A 27,742-nucleotide genomic window follows, 5' to 3' on the forward strand; every position below is an offset into this window, starting at 1 on the left:
TTGTGACCTCCCAGCTTTTAAAAGGTGTATGCTATGTATGGCATGGAATACCTTGTTGGTCAATTTGGATCACCTGTTCTGTCTACCCCTCCCTGCAAATATGACCTTCTCACTTATGGGACATAGCAAATTTATCAGCGACCTTGGCTGCTATAGCAATAAAAGACAAGCCTGGGCCTTTTGTGCATACCATTCCTACTGTTAGCTTAGTAAAACTGTAAATATCGGCCTTTATCAGCTGGACAAACAAGCAGCCAACTTCAGAAAAATGCGGTTACTTAGAAGAACCTAGCTAAAAGGAAAACTCACTAACAGAGAATTGGTCTTGTTTTAACAAAAAACAAGACACCCATACTATATGACATCATGCTTGGCAATAAAAGCTGTGGGGAGGAAGGGGAGATATTTGGAGTTATGGCATTTATCTTCCCAAGTAACTGTTACATGTGGTGGAGCCCTGCTTTCCTGGAAATGGCTGAACACCTGGCTGCTGTTGGAAAAATAGTGAATGAATTCCTTATTTTGCATTGCTTGTGTGCACAGCTTTTGCTTTACCTATTAAACTGTCTTTATCTCAACCCATGAGTTTTCTCACTTTTACTCTTCTGATTCTCTCTCCCATCCCACTGTGGAGGAGTGAGCAAGTGGCTGTGTGGGGCTTAGCTGCTGACTGGAGTTAAACCATGACAATATTCTTAAGACTAATGAACCAGAAAAATGTGGAGTGGGAAGCAACTGCCTACATAATTCTTCTGCAGAAAAGGGTTTAGAAGTTGTAGCTGTTAAATGAATCAACACTGTTAAACTGATATTTTCCCTGTATGGATTTTCTGCCTTATAAATGGGAATATATTAATAGTTTGCAAGATGTGGAATTTATCCTTTTGTTCTAAGTATGGATAGGGATTCATATGGAATATTGTGGCTGGTTTTGAGCCCTGTACTTACAGAAAGATATGGCTGGATTTGAAAATCCAGAGTGGTGGGAATGATTAGATAAGAAAACACAACCTTCAAGGAAAGATTAGCTGTACTGCAATCCTTTATTCTGAGGAGAACAACAATCTGTTTGTCATGTCCATGATGGACAGGACAATGAAGAATAGGATAGTGAAGCACTGAAATATATTTCTTAGAAGAAAGCTATGGAGTCTATCACTGGGGACTTCTGAGACCAGGATGGATAAACATGTCTATATTGGGTTTGTGCAGCAAGGATTAGGCAGTGGGGGGCTGCAGGAGCTGTGCCACGGAGACACTCCAAAAATCAGTTTAGGCAGGTGATAAGCTCAAAACAGACTATATTCTAACCAGAATTGTTTAGCAGAGAACCAACTAGAAACAGGGTTTATCTAAAATCATTCAGCACTCCAACAACATTATAAAACACAGATTCAGATACCAAGGGGAATCCAAATGATACACAGTCAATTCAGACTCAGGGGATCCCCAAAACCTTAGAAGGATAATTCAAAATGAACATTCCCTCACTCATAGAAAATGAGGATTCTCAAGGGTAACCCAAAAGATATAATCACTCACCAATAAGGCAAGGCTCTCAGTCCTTGAGGAAGTTTCATTGGACAGCATTCCTGATTGAAGGAGGAGATTCTTCAACTGCAGACCCACTGCTCCAAGGAAGACCAACTCAAAGGGGGTCTCTGGCAGGCTCCATCTATACCCTAGTTGAATCTGAACTGTGGTCATTTATGGTCAGTGGTCTAGAAACTTCTCTCAAATGAGGTGCTTCATTGGTCAAGGGCCCTATCTGTCGACCAAGGGGTGTGTACATGACTGAAGTGGTCCATCAGTCTAGAGGTTTCTGGTGCTTTTGGAGGGGAGTGAACCTGCCACAGGTGGCTTCTGTGAGAATATGCTAGAAGCTTCCCCCATGTCTGGTAGAGCTAGTGCCAGTTGGCTCCAAGATGAACACGCTGCTGACCAAAGCTGAGTCAACCAGCGATGGTGGTATTGCCTCTGTGATAACATATTCAAGAAAGGGTAAAAACTGCTGTGCAACTGCAGCCAGAAGAGAGAGGAGTGAGAAGATGTGAGAGAGACAGCTATGCAGACACCAAAGTCAGTGAAGAAGGAGTGGGAGGACATACTCCAGGCACAGGAGCAGAGATTCCCCTGCAGCTGTGGAGAAGACCATGGTGAGGCAGGTTGTCTCCCTGAAACCCATGGAGGTCCACAATGGGGCAGATATCCACTCTGTGGCCCCTGGAGGGCTCCATGTCAGAGCAGGTCGATGTGCCCTGAAAAAAAAGCTGTGACTGCATGCAGAGCCCACACTGGAGCAGGTTTTCTGGCAGGACCTGTGGCTCTGCAGAGGACCCACGCTGGAGCAGCTGGTTCCTGAAGGACTGCACCCTATGAAAAGGTCCCATGCTGGAGTAGTTAGTGAAGAACTGCAGCCTGTGGGAAGGGATTGGATTGGACTAGATGATCTTTTGAGGTCCCTTCCAATCCCAAACATACTGTGATACTGTGACCCACATTGGAGAAGTTTGGGAAGGAGTGTGGAGGGGAAGAGTGTGAGGAGGAAAGAGCTGCAGATAATATGTGATGAACTGACTGGAACCCCCATTCCCCATCCCCTTGGGCTGCTCGAGGGAAGGAGGTGGAGAATTTGGGAGTGAAGTTGAGCCTGGGAAGAAGGGGGGGGGGAAGAGGTGTTTTTTAGATTTGTTTTTGTTTCTAATTATTCTCCTCTGATTTGATTGGTAATAAATTAATTAGCCCAAGTCAGTCTGTTTTGCCTGTGATGGTAATTGCTGAGTGGTCTCCCTGTCCTTATCTTGACCCATGAGCCTTTTGTTATATTTTCTCTTTTCTCCTGTCCAGTTGAGGAGGGGAAGTGATAGAATAGCTTGGTGGGTACCTTGTGTCTAGTCAAGGTCAACCCACCACAATGTCTGAATAATTTAGTTAAGTAATCCACTTCAGGTGGGAATGGATTAAATGGCTTCCTAGAATGTTTGCAGGTCTAAATATTACCTGTATAAAGGTTCACTTTGAAGATGTTTCTCTAAGAACTGGAACCAACTCTGTGCGAGCAGACCTCTAACTGAAGAAATGCTGCCTATTACCCAGGCGAAGGTATTTCTTACCTCTGTTGTGTCTCAGGCTCATTTTTTTTGGATCTGTTTTATCTCTTCCTATACTATAAACCTTTTCAATTAGGGACTCGCCTTCAGAGTATAATACAGTGAGGTTTTCATTTTTTTACCCCTTCCTCTTATAAAATATAATTATTTAATAAGTCTGTGTGAGACAATACAAGGCACGTCACAAGAAGAGCCAGAGGCCACAAATGCATTTGCAAAGAACAAATTTTATTTTAGTTACCTCTCTACCGGGGAATCTCCAAAGTAGCACTTAAGCTCCCATGCAGAGGTAACACAAGCAGGGACGCAGATGCTGCAGCAATTCAGCCCTGGTAGAAGATCACAGGGCCTCCTGTGTTTGCCTGTATTTCAAGGCTTCAATCAGGCGCAGCCTCCCACTTTTTCTCACAACAAAGCAGGAATCTCAAGCATGATGATAAGGTGCCTTAGAGTTTCTCACAGGCCTATGTTATCTAACAGAGAGGTTCTACTTGTCAAGCATACAAGGTCAGTAAAACAGTGTGATGTATGTGCTTTTTCTACACCCCAGCTGCAGCCGCTTGAGTGTATTTACAATTAGCCTCCTCACAATTCTTGCGCAATTCCCATACAAAGTCATTAATATTGCAAAGTCATTGCAAGATTAATGTTTGGGGTTCCTATATGAGAGTTCACTAAGATGTTTGGAATAGGATTCTTTTAAAAATCAAATTGATCGTACTACTTGAAAAATGTTAAATATTGGGAACTTCTGGAGGGCTTTCGAACTGCCTAAGATCCTTTCAGAAGTATTTAGTTTACTGAGTAGTCATGTTGAATAAATTGATTTAGTTTTCTTATATTTGCCTTTTTATATTTTGTAAAATAATTGCTTTCTCTGTGAGAGAACTTTTCTGTAGAATAATGAATCTTGGTCAGAAGTCAGTCAAAGCATAACATGGTAGTTATTGCTTAAGAAGGCAGGAAGAAATACGATTGCTTTTCCAGGTTCAGTTGTTTTAATGAAGGTATGATTTCATGGTCAGCTGAAATATGTGGGTATTCACCATGCCCTGGGCTGGAAGCACATTTCATGTAGTTGTCATGAGTTGGATGACAGAGCAGAGACACTTAAGAAATAATTTTTGACTGTATGCAAAGGACTGGTAGTTTTGACATGTGAAAGGCAGCAGTAATATGTCCAAGAAGAAAGGATACTGCTCCTTTCAGTGCCTGCACAAATGTGAACTGAATTAACATAACGTGTTGTTGCATTCTCAGCATGTCAGCAATGGATGGTTTCAATGGCATGTGTACTACTATATATTTATTGCATAATGTATGTGCCTGACTGAAATGACAGTATAATCTTTAAGTGGAAGCCAATTATTGTTAACACCAACTATATACTTAGTGATCTAGATATGAAACACTTAACTTTAATTGTACAGAAAAAGAATTACTTGATTTCCCATCTTCCTTTAGATAAAAAGAAAGTTGAGATAACTTAGTGAAGTCTTTCTAGGTTGTATAAAATGAAACATATTGGCCAAGTGGATTGATATACTAAATGTGAACAAAATAGTTCTTCCTTAAATTATTAAAAATTAACAGTTCAGTATTCAATTACATAACTATATAATATTAACTTCTGTTTAGTTCAAGGAAGAAATCTCTAAGCATTTTAAGTCCCACACTGATCAACTTGTTTTGATATTTGCTGGAAAAATTTTAAAATACCAAGATACTTTGATTCAACATGGGATTCACAATGGACTCACTGTTCACCTGGTCATCAAAACACAAAATGGGTAACCTGACTGATGAGCAATCTTATTTTTACCTCTAAGTAGTAAAAATATTATTAATTCCTACAGTGATAGCTTTCTTTTGGGCAAACCTAGGTTTGACTAAAATGCCTTCTAAAACAGTACAAATACTCTTGCTATTGAATAAGAGAAGCAAGTCAAATTCTGTAAGGTTGTGTCCCTAGATATCATACATATGCATTTTGAAAGTTAATGTTATCTTCTCAACTGAGCCATTACTATTAAATCACATGAATCAGCTCCTTAGTTGGTGCAGAATAACAGTCTAAAGACAATCTGAACAGTCCTTGATCTGTTTCACTTTGTAGTAGCACCCATGCTTATGTCCCTGCAGTAGACAGGTGTGGTGAGCATATGAATTGGGCAAGCAGCCTTTAGTACTTGTGCTAGTTTACAATGGCATTAAGTTTGTGTAACTATGTTACCATACTCTTACAGTCTTAAAGAATACTGAAATTCTGATATTAGTCTTGTGATGAAATAAGACTTCAACTTAATTTGACATTCAGTGGGGCGTCCTACTAAAGGTATGGTATGGAATAAGTCCTGTATTATGGATCTCACTAGCCTTCTTGTCTTTAAGCCCCAGATGCACAGTTAGTACTATTTGAGGGGGTAGGAGTACATCAGGTTCTCTAAAGCAAGGTGAGGACTGAGCAAACAATTCAGTGACAGGCTTCCCAGGGATAGGGTGAAAAGGTGGTAATGGTTGCAGAGATGCCCATATATTTTCTTAATGTTAGAAAATGCTGTTCTGAAGAAGTCATGAGATTACAGATGTCTGAGAATCACACACTGGTTGGGGTTGGAAGGGACCTCACATGAGAGATGTTCCAGTCCTTTCATCATCTTTGTGGCCCTTCGTTGGACTCCCTCCAGTATGTCCACGTCTTGCTTGTACTGGGTAGCCCAAAACTAGACACAGGACTCCAGGTGTGGCCTCATCAGTGCTGAGTAGAGGGGAAGGTTCACCTCTCTCAACCTGCTGGCAACACTCCTAATACAGCCCAGGATACCATTAGCCTTCTTTGCTGAAAGGGCACATTACTGGCTCATGTTCACCCTGGTGTCCACCAGGACCCCTAGAGCCTTTTCTGCTAAGCTGCTTTCCAACTGGATGGCCACCATCATATATTGGTGCCTGGGGTTGTTCCTCCCCAGATACAGGACTTTTTGTCACTTCCCCTTGTTGAATTTCATGAGGTTCCTGTCAGCCCATTTCTACAGCCTGTCAAGTTCCTTTTGGATGGCAGGACTGCTCTCTGGCACATCAGCTACTCCTCCCAGTTCTGAGTCATCAGCGAGCTTGCTGAGGGTATACTCTGCTCCATCATCCAGATCATTAATGAAGATATTAAATAGGATTGGACCCAGTATTGATCCCTAGGGTACACTGCTATCTCCTGACCTCCAACTAGACTTTGTTCCACTTATCATCACCCTCTGGATCTGGCCACTCAGGCAGCTTTCCATTCTCCTCATCCAGCTCCTACTTAATTAGCTTCTCTATGAGGATGGTATGGGAGACTCTGTCAAAAGCCTTCCTGAAGTCCAGGTAGACAATATCCACTGCTCTCTCCTCATCTACAGGGCCAGTACTTTCATCACAGAAGGTTATCAAGTTGGTCAATCATGACTTCCCCTTGGTGAATCCATGCTGACTACTCCTGATGGCTTTCTTGTCCTGGATGTGTTTAGAAATATACTAGAAGTTGAAAGTTTTTTTTTTTTTTTCCTCTTCAAGGTGGCCTTGGAGGTTGGGCAGGCCTGAGTAGCCTGGGTTTAAATGTACCAAACTTTTCAGAGTTACATAGTCAGATTAAATGACAACTTATGTCCAGTCCAGAAAATGGAAAATCCATTTGTTCAGAGCGTGCTTTCAAATCCTGACCTGATGAGGCAGTTAATTATGGCTAACCCTCAAATGCAGCAACTGATACAGAGAAATCTAGAAATCAGTCACATGCTGAATAATCCAGATATAATGAGACAGGTATGTAGAAAGATCTCTAGGTTCATGACTTTTGATTGTACTGTAAATGTGAAGAGCAAGAATTGGACATGCTTAGATGAGTGCTGAAATATTGTTAAGGAATTTAGGCTTCTTAGACAATCTGTAAAAGGTCACTATGGGAAGCCGATGTGTTTATTTCTAGCTGCTGGTATCTGAATTAAGCTGATAATTTTTAAAAAAAGCAGCATAGTTTTGAAAGATTATGAAGATTGTACTATTATATCTTCCGAGTTTAGAGTTGGATGCTGCAGAGAAAAGTCCCATCAGAGTTCCAGACCCGAGCGGACGGAGGAAGAAATGCAGCCGACTCAATATGAGTGATAAAGCATACTTCAACTTTATTGCCCGAGATAGCGTGCATTTATACCAAATACCATAATTATGCATACTTGTCTCTATCTAATAGGCTAAGCACATTTACTTACTCCACCTACTTGGGTTTAGCTAGCTATGCGCATCCCACATTCTTCTGACTCTTATCTCTTCAAAAATATCCTGACCCTGCCTTAGTTAGTACTTTTCTGTTCCCCCCTTTCCCACGGCCTAATAGACAAGCTAACTAAGGCCTACTTATGTCAACTAAAATGGGCTCTGCTCGTACAGTTGCTTGGTGGACTCATGTCTGTGCTCCTTGAGCCAATCCCCGACATCTCCCCCCTTTTCTTTTTTTAATGAGCAGAGCCTGCCCAAGTGTCTGCTCTAAAATTTTCTTAATACATGATATAGCACAACTCAAGCATATTAATGCAACTACTACTATGATTAAGAGAGCCAGAGCACTCTGCAAAAGCCCTTTTACCCATCCTCCTAGTCCAAACCAGTTCATGAGGCCCTCTAAGCCAAAGAGGCCTACATCCTCTCTGATCTTCTGTGAATGGTCCGTAAGTTGTTTAATCTCCTCGTGGATGGATCTCGACTTATTCTGTAAATCCATACAGCACATTCCGTCAAATTCCTCACATCCATGGCCATGGGCTAATAACAAAAGTCTCCTGTGACTGTATTCTGCAGTGTAGCATGTCTTACAGAATCTACATCTAACAAAAGTCCACTTAAAGCCTTAGAAGTTCTGTTTGTTTGCTTAACTAGCCAGCATCCTAATTTTTCTAAAATATTTAAAGCTTTAGTTGTGCCAACACTAGATACAAGAGATCCTAGAACCCTTAACCCTGATCCCCAAAAATCTACATTATCATCACATTTTGACTCATATACATGCAAAAAGTGTTTTTCTCGTCTTGCTCTTCTGTGATCTATTATCATAGATACGTTGGGCGTTAAGAGAGTTAATAGTCCCAAAATACACAGTCCTCCAACAGCGTTAGAAGGAATTCCTGGTCAGGCTCTATCTTCACAGATCAAGAATACACCATACAGGAGGTTTTAGGGTCGCTGTCAATGACATCCCTTGCATTCTTCTGTGAAGCATTACACCGTCGAGTTTCATTTCTGTAGTCACCAAGGGTAGCATTAACATTTTGTAGTTTTGTCCATTCATGTTCTTGTATACTGTTCTGACACTTTTCACAAACCGGCTGAATACAAGCATCCATGGGCATAGATGCCAGCAATTCCAGTTCCTGTGGTTCGATGTCTGCTTCCAGGTGGCAATTAATCCAAAGTGCCGTGTTAGTATTATTACAGTTCGTTGCAATGCCTCTGCATCAACCACTATTTGAAACAGTCGTGTGATGCTGCTGTAGTCATCAAGGAAGACACCAACCAAGCATGTGTGGAACGTTTTTTCCAGAGACATCGTAGTTAGGCATATAGATGGTCAGTCATGTTGGCTAAAGTAATCCACATGTTAGTCTTTGTCTGTGCAGGCATCCAAAACACAGCAGCTGCAACAATCATTGTCAGGAAGATAACACAGGTTTCACGTTTCGTGCTGGCAACCATTGCAGCTCTTGATCTGTAAAAACACAAGAATAACCTCTCCCCCAGGTTATCAATTGGTGTGGCCTTTTCCATTGAACGTTAACTAGTGATTTGACCATAACTAATGCAGGTTCTTTCTGATTTAGCATGGTTTTGGGTCATAGTTACAAAGTGTTTCATAGACAAATCTGTAAGTCCAATCAAATGCAGTCATCCTGTAAAGTTGTCATAAATTCATCCCTCAAAGTTTCTAACTCCATTTTGGCTGTCATATTTATTGGATATTGTTTTCCCTTACCGGATTGAAATCCTGTTTCAGATCTATCAGTGTAGTATTTGCTTTATCGAAACATTGGCTGTTAATACTAGTGGAAATACAGCATTCGAAATTTCCTTGAATATTTCTCACTTGCAGCAAGCAGATCTGCACCATCCAAGCACCTTCTTATAGGATATGCAACTAAACAGAATTCTCAGAAAACGTTATTTGAGCTTACAATTTACTTAACAAATCCTGACCCAAGAGAGGTATAGGACTTTTAGGCAAATACAAGAATTCGTGTATTAAAACTTTGTTCCATATCTGGCATTCTGTTTGTCTCAAAAATTGGCCTTTCTTTCGTTGTCTCCCATGCCCTCAAAAACTAGCATGGTGAATTTACTAAGAAGTCTCGTACAATTAATTACCACAGGATAAGTCTATCAACAAATTTTTGGTTTAATTGTCCAGTTTCATTAGAACTACGGGTCTGCTCAGGATGCCTTTAAACTTCACCCTCGGACTGCTCCATTCAGTATTACATCGCTGCAGTGGGGGGAGAGAGAACCCCCCTTTCACTTCTTTAAAAGCGGGCAGCCAGGTTTTTCCAGTTGTTTTTTCTTTCTGTGCAGTATAGATATAACCAAGGTCACGCAGCTGGCATACTGGCTGGTACGAAGTAGGAGGCTCTGGGAAACTTCTCAGTTACAATGAGCTGCACACAGGCCTGGGATATTTTGCTCTTTTGTTTTCCCATTTCATTTCAGCCATAATACACTTTATATGCAATTTCAAGTAGCTCAGCAATAGTCACATTCCTTAGCTCCATTTACCTCTTACAATTTAGAGATGTCAAAAAACAGTATAAACCAGTATAATAAACATAAATCCATTATTCTATTGTCCTAGATCCAAATCAGTTCACATTCCAGCAACCTTTAAATACAACTTCATAACTTCATACAATACCCCAAGTTCACATCTATCATAGTATTTTAACAATTTAAATGCTTTTCTAGCAATATAAGCAATTACTTTAATGTGTAAGGATGCATCCTAAGGGGGAGCAAGGTGGAATTTTAACAGTGGAACCGGTTCCCATTTTGTAATTATCTCCCCAAACAAGATTCTTTTGGTACCAAATATGAATATACAAACTAAAATACTGAGCTCAGATACGAAAACCATATACCAAATTCAAATAAGCAGATGGATCACACTTACACCAATTTAAGACAATATCTCAATTTTTTGCATTGCACCTTGAACCGCTTACTGCTCAGCCAGGTGGAGATACCTCTGGGTCTCCCTGACAAAATGGGTCAGTGCGCGCTGGAGGCCCATTTGGCATCCCCCCCCCCCGCAGCAAGCTGGACTGGGCAAGGCCTTTTAATTTTATTTATTTATTTTTTTTTTTTTTTTTTATAGTGTCTCATCTGGTGTGCTACAACTGTTATTCTAAAACCATGATTCTTCACTTGATGTGCATACAAAAAGGCCAAATTTAGTGCACCGAGATGAGAGACAGCCTGTCACAGAGTTGCGCAAGTCTGGATATTGGAATAAAGCTAGTACGCTAGAAAAAAAAAATATAACAGCTACTACACATAAAATCTTAACATCACGTTCACGCAGTAAGGAACTAAATTACTCATGATCTTTTGTACTATCACAAAACGCACCTTTTGAGTCAACCGATTTTCATTAATCTCTGTGAACCTACTGTACCATATAACAAAGACCTACCAAAATTGCAACATGCTTAAACAGATACCCACAAAGAAAACAGGCTAATAAGGAAAACATTGTGCAGACTTCGGCAAGTTTACTGTGACCTGTGTGTTATCAGTTAACTTTCTCTCAGCTGTCTGAAATGATTTAATGATCTCTTGTAGGGATTTATTTTGTCTTACTCTTCTCACCCTAAAAACAACATTAATTGCAACAAGGTGTTATACTTCAAGATTCTATTCCCCGGACACTTTTCCCAATCATTTAACTTATACAGCAGCCACCATTAATTGCAATATTTTACAAGATCTTCTTTCCTCATATTTCCAAGTGCTTCCCTATGTTTTGAAACACCTCCCAATACCGATTTTTTATGAACACGACTGAAAACAGTAATTTCTGACCCCACGGAAAAGCACAGGGCTGCTTGCAGCGTGAGTGGGAAAAGTGGAGAGAAAGTTTTACGGTGTACTTATACCACAAAGAAACAATTCTAACAACAACCAGTAAAACAATTAACTCACATTCCTGACAAGCTGCTTGACTTTCAGAGAGGCAATAAACAGCAGCACATAATATGCACTGTAAAACTCGCAAATAACATGTTGATAGCAAACTTTAGCATTCTCTACTGCTAATTTCAACAACAGTACTTCCTTAACTTCTAAGTTTTATACCCTGAGTCCCCAGGAGCACCCCGTTTCCCGTCACGATTATCATGGCCACATTGCCGACTGTCAGATTCACTTGCTGTTAACTGATCTAATCTGTCACACAGTTCTGTTGTCCAGTTCTATTTTCAGTGACTTCTTCTGTTCTCTTGTGGAAGTTAGAGGGTTAAAATGCAGGAAAAGCAGATTGGTAAAATTGGTAAAAGGACTGATAGTACACTTGTTTACGACTTCAGCATTTTCAGCTTTCACAGGTTCTTTGAGTAAGTTGTCTGACACCAATCCTCTGGACTTGCTGTTCTCACCAGGGTTAGATGATGGTACAGGAGGCTAACCGTTTGGCATTGTTCCTCCCCCCGCCCCGGACTGCTGAACCATCGGGGATGCTGAAAGCACAGCAGGGGATGGAATAGGGAGGGTATCGCAGACACAAACCGGGTGAACTTCACCGCAACTTTCAGGATACTTATCAGGCTGCAACGCTGCAAAAATTCCGGCAGCAGCAGACCGTTCAAGCTTCCATGTAGTTACTAATGATTTAGCTTCTGTATGTCCATTGCTGACTTTATCCCATAATTTCTGCTCTATACTGTCCCAAAGTTCAAGTTTTGAGTCACTAATGCTCGTAACAGTCTTTTCAGGTTTTAATTGCTTCACTGTAGTATTTATCAGTTTCCAGATGGTTACAAGGCCGAGAATATATCTTTCACGGTGACTAATTGCCTTCCACAACACAGTTCCCATCTTTTTCCAAGTCTCTATTTGAAAAACTCCTGACAGGTCAGCAGGATACCTATTGCCTCTGCACCAAGTTAATAGTCTTTTAAGGTTCTTCGCTGATAACGCAGATATGCCCGTTTCCATCGGCGGAGCGGAAGGCTCCATTTTGCCGAGTTTCTGTGAAGCTACCGCGGCTAAATTCTTTTCCATTTTATGACGCTTAATATTATTAATTACTTCCCTCCACGGTTTCATCAGTTTCTTAGCTGTTTTATCCTCGTCTATGACCATATCCCACAACACATCCCCCAATTTCCTCCACTCTCCTTCATCAAACAATAAATCAGGATCCTGAAAACACCCCTTAGTTTTCCCCGTTGCTACTAGACCAGCTAGCTGTTTAACGCAACTATGATTAACCCCTCGCTTTTCTAAAAAGCTTTGTAATAAATCTAGGGCTACTTCTAAATCCATTTCTCTGTTATTCATCATTTTAATCCGTTTCTCCATTATTCATCATCTTAATCTATTTCTCTGTTATTCATCACCTTAATCTATTTCTCCGTTATTCATCATTTTAATCTATTTCTCCGTTATTCATCACTATAGTACGGTACCTCTTGCTAAATTAAGAGACCTCTTGCAGCCCTTGTTTCCTGTAGCCCAGCACTGGCGAACTTCAGTCGGTTCAGGCTTCGGAGTCGACACACCGCAGCACAGTGTTCGGTCGCTCTTGCCCGCCGGTCGCTGCTCTCCCGGCGCCTTTTGCTTCTATCCGCCGCTTCAGGTCCCCTGTTCGGGCGCCAATTGCAGAGAAAAGTCCCAGCAGAGATCCAGACCCGAGCGGACGGAGGAAGAAATGCGGTCGACCCAATATGAGTGATAAAGCATACTTCAACTTTATTGCCCGAGATAGCGTGCATTTATACCAAATACCATAATTATGCATACTTGTCTCTATCTAATAGGCTAAGCACATTTACTTACTCCACCTACTTGGGTTTAGCTAGCTATGCGCATCCCACATTCTTCTGACTCTTATCTCTTCAAGGATATCCTGACCCTGCCTTAGTTAGTACTTTTCCGTTCCCCCCTTTCCCACGGCCTAATAGACAAGCTAACTAAGGCCTACTTATGTCAACTAAAATGGGCTCTGCTCGTACAGTTGCTTGGTGGACTCATGTCTGTGCTCCTTGAGCCAATCCCCGACAGGATGCCACTTGAAATCTCCTGTTGTCTAGTCAACAGTGAGTTTACGTTAAAGTAATAATTCTCCAAAATGCTGCTTATTTCCAGTTTATGTAACTGGGGGCACTTCTGATTGCTTCTAAAGTTATGTGTTAAGGTATGCCTTATGTGGCAGAAGGCATCAAGAAACAAATGGAGGCTTTGGAAAATTAAGGTATTTATTTTTCAAGTTCATGTTATAAGCTAAATGCTGTACTGATATTAGAAATGGTAGAAATATATTGTGTTAAGAAAGAATGGGATGGTACATTCAAGGGATTTTTCTTCTGGTTTAGTCAATGCTTTCTGACTCAGCCAGCATACTGACAATTGTGGCAGAATGTTGGCTAAATGTCAAATTCTATTGACTCCTCTCCCACTAAGATGACATCTTGATTTGGATTTAATCCTGATTTCAAATGGAGTTAGACATTAGGAACTGAGACAGTGTTAAATGCTGATGTTTTCACTTTAGAATGGATTTTTTTATTAATACAAATTAAATGTTCTACTTCATTAGACACTAGAACTTGCTAGAAACCCTGCAATGATGCAGCAAATGATGCGAAACCAAGACCGAGCCTTGAATAACCTTGAAAATATACCAGGTGGCTACAATGCCTTGTGATGTATGTACACAGATATTCAGGAGCCAATGTTGAATGAAGCACAAGAACAGATGATAAATTATTATAGGGGCCATTGAAAGTAAATGGTGTGTGTTTGTTTCTTTTGTTTGTGGTGGTTTTTTTTGTTTTTGTTTTGTTGCTGTTATTGTTTTTTCAAAAATGAAAAAACATAAATAATGTAACTTTTCAAATGTGTACTTGACAAAACTTCTTGAAGCTTGAAGTCAATGTGTGGCTTGTTCCTATGCTCTTTTAAACTTGAAGAAATAAAGATTATTTTGTGATTTTGATAAACTATTTTAATGTTAATAAATTTTGTTATATTCTACATTTATTTATTTTTCATTCTTGGACTTATACAATTCCTGTGGTCCAGAAAAAAAATAATAGTGCATTTAGTAACTTGGAAACTAAGGTGGGAAGAAAAAAGGCTTTGAAATTTTTCTAAGTTGGAAACCAGTATCCAAGATATAATCTTACTGTGATCAAAGTACTAGTGTAGTAGCAAATGTGTTTAAAACTAGATATGATTCACTTATCTTTTTGTTGTTGTTGTTGGAGATAGTACCTCTTTTAATGTTGGTATATTTTCAGAATATTTACAATGTCTTATTTTAGGATGTTGATTATAATTGATTAAGAACCATCAACGTTTATCTTCATATGTATCATAATTCTGGAAAGGTAACTTGCCATTTCTAGCAGACTTAAAAATAGTCAACTAATAGATTATATGTATTTGTTTCTCCTTCTGTAGTTTAGAGGTGACCCATTTGCTTCCTTATTAAGCAATGCATCATCAGGAGGGGACAGTCAGCCATCTCATACAGAAAACAGAGATCCTTTACCAAATCCCTGGGTTCCTCAGTTGAGCTCTCAGAGTTCCACAAGAACCAGCACCAGTGGTGAGAGCAGTGGCAGTAGTAATGTTGGAAATAAAACCTCTGCTAATACAGGACAGCTCAACTATACTAAATTTGGAACCTGGACTAGGAGGTGTGTCTGTTATTGCAATTGTATATGTTCAGGAGTTTGCTGAAATGGTTCTGTTATTAGGAAGAGATATTTTGATTCAAAGTTTGTATTGCTGTTTATTTCCATAGAACATTTGACTAATATTAAAGCCCTCTGTAGAAAAACAAACATGAAAAGTAAACCAAGAGTACTAACAATACTTGCATACTGCCCTAAAATAACAAAAGTAGGGAATCTGTAGATGAATGATATGATTTTTTTTTTTTGTTTGGAGACAAACAGGAAAACAGCTAATAATGTAGATACTTAGCAAGACTGCATGCAACCTCTGGCTTAACTTGTTTCTTGGGCAGATGCATCTGTGTAAGCAGAACCATGTTAAAATGTATTTAAGGGGCTAAAGCTTATTTAAAAAAAAAACAAAAAAAAAAACAAACAAAAAAAAACAACCAAAAAAACAACAAAACCCAAACAAAAAAACAAACTAAGAACAAAAACAAAAAACCCCAAACAACACAGTCATATCCCAGTTCTAGGCAGTCTAATTAATTTGATTCTAGTCAAGATTTTTTCTAAAGCAACCTTTTAAATTTTTTTAAGTTGCTGTGTTCAACACACCGGAAATGCAGAGCTTGTTACAGCAGGTAACAGAAAATCCACAACTTATGCAAAATGCATTGTCTGCAGCCCGTATAAGAATCATGATGCAGTCATTGAGCCAGAATCCTGATCTTGCAGTACAGGTAAATGCTTTTGATGTAGTAATGTGTTGTGTGCACTGAAGTGAAAAGAAAGGAGTTGAATTTATGATACAGTTATATTTTTCAATACAGAGTAATTGTGCCAATCTCTCAACAATAACTTGTCTATTGTGAATGGTCCAGTTTTTAAAGTATGTTAATGCCTGTCTTATTGAAATTCTTACCTAGTTACCTTTAGCAATCTGTTGCAGTAAGTTGCTGCAATTTGTAGTTGGACATTATGTCAGGCAGTCTCTTGTAATAAGTTGTTAAAATATTTCATACAGCCCTATAATTTTGTCGCCTAGCATAAGAATCAGTTAAACAAAACAAATGCTTTGATTATAAATTAAGGTAGATATGCTAGTAAATAAATACCCACCCTAGCTTGGGAGGACAGAAGTGGAGGGGAAGGAATTGGTGCCGTATCTAGCAGTTATTCTAGTTTTAATTTTTTATCCGCGATCCTTGCTCACAATAGAAGTGCTGATACTGCTGGTTTATGAATGGTATTGTAGAAGTGCTTTCCAATTTTACTTGCACCAATAATATCCAAAGTCAAATCTTGAACTGAGATAATATTAGCATCTTTTGTATATAAAAAAAATTAATTGGAAAACATCCCAGGCTTTTTGCAGATGATGTTTACAGGGAAACCATCACATCTGTTGTGGAGGCTGACCAGAAAAGGCTTTTCTTGTTACATAAATGAGGTTTCTTTGGCGGGGATCTGGCAAGGATTAATTTAAAAAATTTAATATACCCCCCAAACTAAAGAAAGTCCCAAACAGAACTCCCCCAAACAGGACTCGATCCCAGCTCCAAAAAAACAACCTAGCCGGAAGATCCCAACTCTCATTAAATATGAAACATGACACTAATGGCACAGAATATTCTTATTGATCAGTCTGGATGTCAGTCAAGGTCTGCCCCATCTACACTCCCCTTCCTAGCTGCCTCATACCTGTGGGTAGAGCTCAGAGGCCTTGGCTCTCAGACTAGAGCAATTAAAAACTTTAACTTTGTCCCGGGGTGTTATATTCTTGTTCTCAAACTAAAATCAAACAATAACTGTGCTAGCTATGAAAAAGAAAGATTTTTAACTGCATGAATGAAATTAACTTGTTTTCGGTCAAACCAGCACACCCCAGCTGGCAACTAGGACCATGCAGCCACTCGCTCACTACCCTCCTCCAAGTGGGATGGGGGAGAGAATTGAAAGAGAAGGGAGAAATTCATGGGTTGAGATAAGAACAGTTTAGTAAGACAGCAAAAGAAGATAAAATAATAATGATAACTCTATATATACAAAATAAGTGATGCACAATGCAATTGCTCACCAACTGGTTACCAATACCCAGCCCATCCCCAAGCAGCAATCTCAAATCTGGTCCCGTACAGCCAATCCCAGAAGAACTAAGTCCCAAATAGCAGTTTGTGCCTGAACACAATCGTGCTGAACAGGCAGTCCTGGAAAAGAGAGCACCCTGGTTTGGAACAGCAGATCCCAGAAGAAAAGAGGAAAAGGAAGAAGCCAACTCTAGCTACATATGAAGCACGATGCTAATCATAGAGAATATCTCATTGGCCAGCCTGAATTTCAGTCCTAGGTGCTGTCCTGTTATGCTCCCTCCCAGCTTCTATGTGCACCTGCAGCTGGAAAGTTGAAAAAGTTCTTTGTCTCCTTGGCAACAACCAAAACATCAGTGAGTCTTCACATTCTTTTCATACCAACTCCAAAACACAGCCTAGCTGCTGGAAAGAAAAAATTAATTCTGTCCCAGGCAAAGGCATGAGAGGTTCAGTGTGTTATCACATTATTCTCATACTAAATCCAAAGCAAAGACTATGCTAGCTACTAAAAATAAAATATTATAACTACTATGAAAAAAATTAACTTGAGCCCAACAAAACCAGCACACTATCTGTGAGCTACTCTTTCTTCTCCTTTTGCATAAGTTTTCCTCAGAATTGTTGCTACTCTACAACTGGAACTAAAAATGTTAATAGAGATCCAAGTCACCTAAGTGCTCAGAGGATCATTGGATTAGTTTTCTGTAAAAACAACTCTAAATCACAGAATCACAGAATCGACTGGGTTGGAAAAGACCTCAGAGATCATCAAGTCCAACCCTTGGTCCAACTCTAGTCCGTTTACTAGATCATGGCACTAAGTGCCATGTCCAATCTCAGTTTAAAAACCTCCAGGGACGGTGAGTCCACTACCTCCCTGGGCAGGACATTCCAATGCCTGACCACTCTCTCTGTAAAGAATTTCTTTCTAATATCCAGCCTAAATTTCCCCTGGCAGAGTTTAAGCCCATGCCCCCTTGTCCTATTGCTGACTGCCTGGGAGAATAGACCAATCCCCACCTGGCTATAACTTCCCTTCAGGTAGTTCTAGGGAGTGATGAGGTCACCTCTAAGCCTCCTCTTCTCTAGACTAAACAACCCCAGCTCCCTCAGCCTCTCCCCATAGGTCTTATGTTCAAGTCCCTTCACCAGTCGTGTTGCTCTTCTCTGGACCCGCTCCAGCACTTCAATGTCTTTCCTGAACTGAGGGGCCCAGAACTGAACACAATACTCCAGGTGTGGCCTCACCAATGGAGAGTACAAGGGAAGGATCACTTCCCTTGTCCTGCTGACCACGCTATTTTTGATACAGGACAGGATACCGTTGGCCTTCTTGGCCACCTGGGCACACTGATGGCTCATGTTGAGCTTCCTGTCAATTAGTACCCCCAGGTCCCTTTCTGTCTGACTGCTCTCCAGCCACTCTGCGCCCAGCCTGTAGCGCTGCAGGGGGTTGTTGTGACCAAAGTGCAGCACCCGGCACTTGGCCTTATTGAACTTCATCCCATTGGAATCAGCCCATTTTTCCAGTCTATCCAGATCCCTCTGCAGAGCCCTCCTGCCTTCCAGCAGGTCGACACTCCCACCCAACTTGGTGTCATCAGCAAATTTGCTGATGATGGTCTCAATCCCCTCATCTAAATCGTCAATAAAGATGTTAAACAGGACTGGACCCAACACTGACCCCTGGGGAACACCACTAATGACTGGCCGCCAGCTAGATGCAGCCCCGTTCACCAGCACTCTCTGGGCCCAGCCCTCCAGCCAGTTCTTAACCCAGCGTAGAGTACACTTGTCCAAGCCATGGGCTACCAGCTTTTGCAGGAGTATATTATGGGAGACAGTGTCAAAGGCCTTGCTGAAGTCCAGATAGACCACATCCACGGCTTTCCCCTCATCCACCAGCTGGGTCACCTGATCATAAAAGGAGATCAGGTTGGTCAGACAGGACCTGCCCCTCCTTAACCCATGCTGGCTGGGTCTGATCCCTTGTCCATCCTGAAGGTGCTGTGTGATTCCATTCAGGATGATCTGCTCCATAATCCTGCCAGGCACTGAGGTCAGGCTGACAGGCCTGTAGTTGCCAGGGTCAGCTCTGCAGCCCTTTTTGTGGACTGGGGTAACATTGGCCAATTTCCAATCATATGGGACCTCCCCAGTGAGCCAGGACTGTTGGAAGATGATGGAGAGCGGCTTGGCAAGTTCTTCTGCTAGCTCCCTCATCACCCTAGGATGGATCTCATCTGGTCCCATAGACTTGTGAGGATCCAGATGGCTCAGTAAATCACCAACTATTTCCTCCTGGAATACAAGGGGCCTATTTGGCTTCCTATCTCTGTCAACCACCTCCAGAGATGAGTTGTCCTGAGGGCCACCTGTCTTACTGGTAAAAACTGAGGCAAAGTAGGTATTGAGTACCTCAGCTTTCTCCTCATCTTTGTTAACTATATTTCCCTCAAAGTCTAACAGAGAATGGAGGTTTTCCTTGCCCCTCCTTTTGTTATTAACATATTTGAAGAAGGACTTTTTATTATACCTGAGAGAATTGGCCAAATTAACTTCAAATTGCACTTTTGTTTCCCTGATTTTTTTTCTGCATGATCTAGCTATTTCCATAAATTCTTCATAAGTAGCCAGCCCTTTTTTCCACAGTCAGTAAAGTCTCTTTTTATTTCTGATTTCATTCAGAATCTCCCTGTTTAGCCAAGCCGGTTGTCTTCCCCGCCGGCTAGCCTTTCGGCATACTGGTATAGCCTGTTCCTGTGCACTCAAAACCCACCCTCCTGGGCCCCCTTGTTTTTAAGCATTGTTTCCTGGGGTATGCTCTGAACTAGACTTCTGAATAGGCAAAAATCTGCCCTCCGGAAGTCCAGCGTAGAGGTTTTGTTAATGGTTCTCCCTGCATCTCTGAGTATTGAAAATTCTATTATTTCATGGTCGCTATGCCCCAGGCGGCCTCCAACCACTACATCTCCCACCAGCCCTTCTCTGTTTGTAAACAGTAGGTCTAGCGGGGTCTTGCCCCTGGTGGGCTCATTTACCAGCTGATGAAGGAAATTGTCCTCTATACACTCTAGGAACTTCCTAGACTGCCTCTTCTGTGCAGTATTGAGCTCCCAGCAGATATCCGGCAGGTTAAAGTCACCCACAAGAACAAGGGCCGTCGATTTTGAGACATCTGCCAGCTGCTTGTAGAATAATTCATCTCCTTCATCGTCCTGGTTGGGCGGTCTATAACAGACACCCACGAGGATGTCAGCCTTGTTGGACTTCCCTCTGATTCTGGTCCACAGGCACTCAACCTTGTCACTGCTGACCTCAAGTTTAAGAGAGTCGAGTGACTCTCTAACATATAAAGCCACCCCTCCACCTCTCCTACCCTGCCTATCTTTTCTGAAGAGCTTGTAGCCACACATAGCAGCACTCCAGTCATATGAGTCATCCCACCATGTTTTTGTGATGGCAACTATGTCATAGTTTTCCTGCTGCACGATGGCTTCCAGCTCCTCTTGTTTGTTGCCCATACTGCGTACATTAGTGTACATGCACTTCAAGTGGGCTGCTGTTTTCCCTCTTAATTCGGGCTTTCCATCCTTAGGCTGATCTTTGGAGAGCCCAGTTTCAATCCCTTCCCCCTTCAAACCTAGTTTAAAGCCCTCCTGATCAGCCGTGCCAACTTATGGGCTATAGTCCTCTTGCTCTTCCTAGAAGGATGAAGCCCATCTGATTTGAGGAGACTAGGTACCATGGAGTTTGCCCCATGGTCAAAAAACCCAAAATTTTGACGGTGACACCAATCCTTAAGCCACCTGTTGATGAGATGGGCTTTTCTACTCCTCTCTTTATTTAGCTCCTCATCCATCCCAGATAGCACAGGAACTGAGGCAAATATCACTTGTGCTCCCGTCCCATGAACTGACCGACCCAGTGCTTTAAAGTCTTTTTTAATTATCTTGGTTCTTCTTCTGTTGATGTCCTCGCTGCCAGCTTGGACTACTAACAGGGGATAGTAGTCTGAGGGCTGAATTAGCTCCGGAAGTCTTCTATTAATGTCCCTCACTCTAGCCCCAGGAAGGTAGCAGACCTCCCTGTGGGATGGGTCTGGGCGACATATAGGGCCCTCTGTTCCCCTCAGAAGGGAGTCGCCGACTACTACCACTCTTCATTTTTTTTTCCTTCTTACAGCTGCAGTTGTAATTCTTTTTGTAGATGAGGTCCATCCGGAGGGCTCTCCAGGTGGATCTTCTTGGTTGTCCTCTGCCTGATTTTCAGGGTCCAGGGCCTCATATCTATTTGTTAAGGGCTAAGTACAGTAAGACAGTAATTCATGGCTTAAAGGTTATTTTCTTAAACAAAGTAATCACAGCAGTTTGTTTCAGTCGCTCTAAAATGCTTTCCTCCTTTAAAAATTTGGATTAACTTCACCAGCTATACATTTAGTTATTCTCCTGTGACTTTTAGCTATCATGAAGATACAAATCCAAGAGACAAATGGAGGGTGTTTAAAACTTGCTGTGCTCAAGTCTCTTTACATACCTATATTTCAGGACAGAATCAACATTTGATCTGTGCCCAATTCTTCTCTTCTTTTTTGCAGTGGAGGAAGCTTAACCTTAATTTGTGCTGTTCTTTGAATCAAAAAATGTTTTTAAAGCAGAAGGAATTTAGTCTAGTTACCAAGTGAAAGCTGCTGAGATTAATCAGCCTGTCTGCTATTTGAAGCAGGTCTGGCTACCAAGACTTCTAAATGAAACAAATAACTTGTCACTTACACATGGCATCTATAAGCAGAGGTAAGCATAAGCCGTTAGTTTTGGTTTTGTATCTAAAATAGCCCAGGTTTTAGATGTTTGATTTCAGAAATCAAATGTGTCTTTTATCTGTGGATCCAAAAGCCAGTTTTTAGTTGAATTTGCAATAGAATGAGGGTCCTTGAATATTATATGCTTGCTAGTATGTCTTGCAGAGTATTTTTATGTCTATGGGTGTTGATGGCACTACAGATATGAACACATGCACGAATTGTCATGATCAAATAGCTTCATTCTGAATTTACCTAGGAAAAGATGTTTTATAACTTTCTGTATTAGATACCTGATAGTCAGGTTTCACTGTATTCAGCTCTGTTGCTTACCAGTAGTATGATATAGGAGACAAATTTAGAATTATGTTGAAGTAATACACTACCATGGCTTTGGAAGATGATAAAGTCTACTAGAAGAAGTAATGAGAAATACTTTTCGTTATGTTCTCATTATTTAAAAGGAGTCTAAAGAGCTTGTTGATCACCTCCTGTGAAAGTTTTCTCAAAAAAAAAATCCCAAATCTGAAGGATTTAATGTAAACATTCAAATACAAAGTTGAGAAACAGAAAGTTCTGAAAGGATATCAGATTATAGAAAACAACTAGTGATAAAGATCAACTTTGAATGTCTGTATATTATTCAGTTATGAGTTTCTCTCTCATTTTTAGATGCAGAATCTTGACACATTGTCAGCTATGTCAAACCCTAGAGCAATGCAGGCTTTGCTAGAGATTCAGCAGGGCTTGCAGACATTAGCAATGGAAGCACTGGGACTTATACCAGGGTAAGAATTGGTCATAAACATTTATACAAGAACTTTTCTCTTGTGTTTAGGTTTTTTTCAGCTTTCTTTTTTTTTTTTTTTTTTTTTTTTTTGTAACACATAGAGGTTTATCTAGTTTGTACAGACAGTTCCTCTTGCATTTTTTAGTTTCACTAAACTTGTTTTAGAATCTGTCACACTTTTGTCTGCAATGCACTTTTAAGCAACGTTGGCTATGGTTTTTGTTTTGGTGCTTTACTTATCCATTTTTTATTTGACAGATTTTTTACTTCGTAATTTCATATAATGTGAAGAAGAAACATTATAACTAAGCCGTTTTCCATGTTGGTGATATATTTCTCTACATCTGTCATTTGTGCAGATTCAATCCTGGTTTAGGTGGATTGGGAAGCACTGGAGCTCCTACAGGGTCCACTGTACCTAGTTCTGTTCCCAGTGAAAATATAAGTCAAGCATCAGGGACTGCTAGACCAGATCACCAGCAGTTTGTCCAACAAATGTTGCAGGCACTTGATGATGCAAATGGTCAGGTAAAATATATTAGTGTATTCTAGTGGGGGAGGGGGGGTTGGGGTGGTTGGTGGTTTTGTTGGTTGTTTTGTTTGTTTGTTTGTTTTACACATCCAGCCCCCTCAACCAACAGAGTGCTTCTGTTCAAAGGAGAGCACAGGAATCTTAAGTGAATGTCTAGCTGTGCAAATAAATGCTGGAAAAACATCTGTGGCAGTTGCACATCCTCCTGAGATCCAGAGCTTTCAATGGGGCAGTTGATGACTCTTTAGCACCTTTTGTGCCCCAATGTGCCTGTCCCCACGTACACACCTAGGGTGGTACCAAGGTGTTGATAGTCACATCCTCCCCTACTCCGGGGCAGGGTGACTTCACCTCCACCAGCTGGTGGAGCAGGAGGGGTGAGACCCTTGGTCAGTTGACAGGGTCATTAGCAGAGGAGGTGCCCAGAGTAGCTGCAAAGCTTCTGGACTATGTTGTAATGCCCACAGCCAGATCTGACCAGACTATAAAATGAGGTCTCTGCCTGAGGCCCCCTTTGGAGTGTTCTTCTTGGAACAGCGGGTCTGTGAACTGGAGCCCTCTCCTTAGACCAGGACGCAATCTAAGGAGACTTCCCAGGATTGAGAGCGCCTCAGCTCCTCGTTTGGGTGAGTGGTTATTTACTGGATATATCCTTGAATGAGTCCTTGTCTAACCAGGCAAGTGTGAGTCCTTGCCTAACCTAGGCGAGTGATTATTTCTTGTGGGTACCTTGGAGTCAGAGGGCTCTGGTTTTGTTTCTTGTGAGTGTACATGTGCACGCTGTGGATCCTCATTATTCTTATGCTGTTGTACCCCAATAATGTCCTCAACTAATATCTGAACCTGTATTTTATGTTGTTGGAGTGCTAACTAATTGTATAAACCCTGTTTCTAGTCTGTTTATTGGATACAGTTTTTCGGCTAGAATAAAGGCTGTTTTGGAACTTGTCCTCCTAAAGCTGACTTTGGGGTGCCTCCGTGACATTTAAATTATCATAGTCGGCAGGATATCAGAAATGGAGGAATTATTATGGGGGTACAGCTGTAATAATCCTTCCACGCCGACCTGCACACATTGGGCGGAAGTGAGCTGGTGTGGTTCTGGAGTGGCCATAGCTGCGTGTGCTGTTTTCTGTGCTACTGTTTGTGTTGTTGTCTGTGCTGTTCTTGGTGCTGTTCTGTGTGCCTGCTTAAAGCAAGCCTGGGACCAGCACAAGCCCTATAACCAGTCGGAGAGGCATGATTCTGGAAAAGAGACGGAAATAGATTGTTTGAAAGTGGAGTTATGGCGAAAGAGAGAGCGGGTGCATTTGTTAGAACAGAGTATTGAGCTCATGTTAATCAGAGCAAAATCCCCCCCTAGCATTGCCCAAATTCAGAAATTGATTGCTGGCACAGACCCCAAGGACTGGGACGGGGATATACGGGTGGATTCTGAAAACAGTGTTGATGAAGATGAGGTGGAGACAAAGGATGTACGACCTCTCATTAAAACTGAGACATGTACAGGTCCATGGGGTAGAAACCCCCGTACTGCTGTTTGTACTACCTCGTGGACAGGACCTGAGCTCAGCGACTTGCAAGCTAAATTCTCATGCAAGCCGAGTGAAACAGAAACTGAATATCTCTGGCATGTTTCACTTACAGAGGGTGATCAGATATTACTGAGTAATGAGGAAGCTACGGGCTTTTGGGGATCTGGTGTGTTTTTAAGTGATGGTTCAGATGGTGATCAGCCCATAACATCTCGTGTGGCTTACTGGGCTGGTGGCGTGGATCCCAAGGAACATAGGGAGCCCATCACCATTAGGATAAGAGGCTTGTTGGAGTTGAATATGTAGCATGTTTCCCTGACATCCTGCAGTTCTGGACTGCACATTGTGTTAACGTACCAGGTGGGATTCAGGCTTTCTGGAGAGCTCCAGAAGTCAAGCAAAGGTGGCAGCTTTGCAGGTAAATGTAGGGTGGTGAGCAAGACTGGCTTTAAAGGCGGCACACCCGTAACAGTGGAGAGGTATCTCGAGAGTGCTGTGTGAAACAGCACCATTACACTGTGGTACATATCCAGTGTAATGGCAAACTGCCAGTGAAAGGGACAGTCCTGCTCGTACCTTCTCTGTTGCCACAGAATAAGGTAGTTCAGCTTGCTGATCTGACAGAAAAATGTTATTTTATGTAACCATGAGAAAGTGGTGGTAGGCATAGCTATAGGAAACCATGTTCCCATAGACATTTTTATCCTGCCAGATCTTACACTACCAGTTCAATATTCTGTTTGGTTTTGCTTGGGGGAAGCAGATGAGGGGGGGAGAGGAATGCTTAAATTTCAGCCAGTATATTTGCATTTTATTGGTTTGGAAGTATATGCAGTTTTGAAATACTGGTAGGAATTTCTCAGTGGATGAAAATTTAAGTAGAACAAAAGGAAAATTAGCAGTAGCTACCAAAATTTTTTGCTGTCTCACTCATTTAAAAAAGTGGTTTCTCAGTATTACTCTGACCCTATATATCTAAAGCATATTATTTTCATATAATTGTTCTGTTTCAAAAATGCCTCTGAGTTGAAGATCATACAACTGAAATTATTGAGAATTTTGTCATTAGTTTATGAGCAGTTTGAGCAAGATCAACTCATAAAACACAGCTGTCACTTTGACTTAGGCTGAAGATTTTCTCAGTAGGATTTTTGTATATTTAGTCAACAAATACTTGGAGCGTTAAAGAGGTAACTTTTATGTCAAGGGAAAAAAAAAAGCCTACCACATTGACTGTTGCCAACAGTGAAACTCTCAAAATCCTGCTGTCCCACATTAGAATAGCATCATAGAATCATTTTGGTTGGAAGAGACCCTCAGGATCATCAACTCCAACCACAACTTAACTCTAGCACTAAACCATATCCCTAAATGGTTTGAGGCTTTAACCAGGGCATTAAGTTTTTTACTCCTTTAACCTTAGACCCAGCGAGGCAGCACTTCCCTCAGAAGTGGGTCAGGCCGGCATATTGAGCCTTCTGTTCCCTTTCGAAAGGAGTCTTCTGTGATCGCAACCAGCCTTTTTTGCTTTGCGGGAGCTGTTATGATGGAGGATGCAGGGTGACCCTATCACCTCTTACCACTTCCCTCAATGTTGTAGTTTGGTTCTGCTTGCAAGATCTCATACCTATTCAGTAGGTTTGGTCCAGTCCATTCCTATTTGGGAATGGACCCTCCTCCTTCTAGGCTGGGCAGCAACACGCTACCATTGCCTCCTGTTCCTCAAGTCACTGAATTCCCCAACCAGGGCCTCATGTCTGTTGAACAGAGGCACCTACTGGGAGGGTGGTGAGTCACCACAGCTGGGATTTGAACCCACAATCCCTGGTTTAGGAATTACTATCATAGAATACCAGGTTGGAAGGGACCACACTAGATTAGACTATTTTAATAAATTAATAAATAAATAAATAAAAGGTCTGCATGAACGTCTTTAAGAGACTGTTCTTGGGACACATCAGATTTAACTGTTCCTTTTTAATCAAATAAGCAGTTGCTCTTATAGTTCAAAAATGTCACATAAGTGAAGATACTAATAAAATTTGAGTCTAATATGACTTTGATCAATAAATAATTCAATTGTGAAATAAATTTATCATAGTCTGGTTTGGGGAACTTTAAAATCAGTGCTTTCAGAAATTAGTAAAGACAAGTGGTTCAGAACCAATTATGTTTAAATCCTGTACTTTGCCAAATGTGTATTATGCTTTTATAGCTTACAAGCTCTAATAGCAACAGGAGGAGATATCAGTGCAGCTATTGAAAGGCTTCTTGGTGCTCAACCTTCGTAGCAGTATTTCTTTAACTCAAAAAAATGTAATTTATTTTTTATAACAGCTCCTAAATCTTTTAATAGTTGCTTTATTTTATTCTGATTCTTGGGATTGTCTTGTTATAGCTAAAATCAGTCATGCATTTTAAGGTCAAGTGCAGTAGTTTTCTTCAAATGGGGAAATGATGCATTTTCACTCAGTTGTTGCATGCATCACTTTTGTTCTTCATTATTTCTTATGTGTTTTGAAACAATGTCAGCTTTCACAGTTGGTTGAGCAGGCTTTGTCTGACTTACAACTCTCCAATATATTTACTACTAAAACATTAGCCTTCAGTAGTAATTTATGTAGGATACAAATTAAAAAGGAAACAATCGAAGGCTATAATTTGTGTGCACCAGTGCTGCTTATGGCGATTTTGGCATGTATTTTTTTCCCAGCAAAATGCTGTAAGATTTATAGCACTTGGGTAATCTACCATTTTTGCTTTTGTATAAATACAACATATACAATGGAGACAGCTCATTTCTAGAAATTTACACATTGCAATAGAATGAAATGATAAGGAATTTTAAAAGGTATATGTGGATGGGTTTCTATTAGATGGAGATTTGTTACTGAACTAGCCAGGCCCAAAGGAATTCCAAGGCCACCTCGTCAAGCTGAAAACAGGACCTGCTGTGGAAGTGAGGC

The 27,742-nt window shown here is 41.0% G+C and overlaps 1 pseudogene; it reads left to right on the forward strand.

Moving 5' to 3' along the window:
• The window catches only part of LOC135577214 (ubiquilin-1-like), a 64,531-nt pseudogene extending 38,191 nt beyond the window's left edge, over positions 1–26,340 (forward strand).
• The last annotated feature ends 1,402 nt before the right edge of the window (positions 26,341–27,742 follow it).

The sequence above is a fragment of the Columba livia genome, chromosome W (assembly GCF_036013475.1).
Source record: "Columba livia isolate bColLiv1 breed racing homer chromosome W, bColLiv1.pat.W.v2, whole genome shotgun sequence".
Classification (NCBI taxonomy): domain Eukaryota; kingdom Metazoa; phylum Chordata; class Aves; order Columbiformes; family Columbidae; genus Columba; species Columba livia.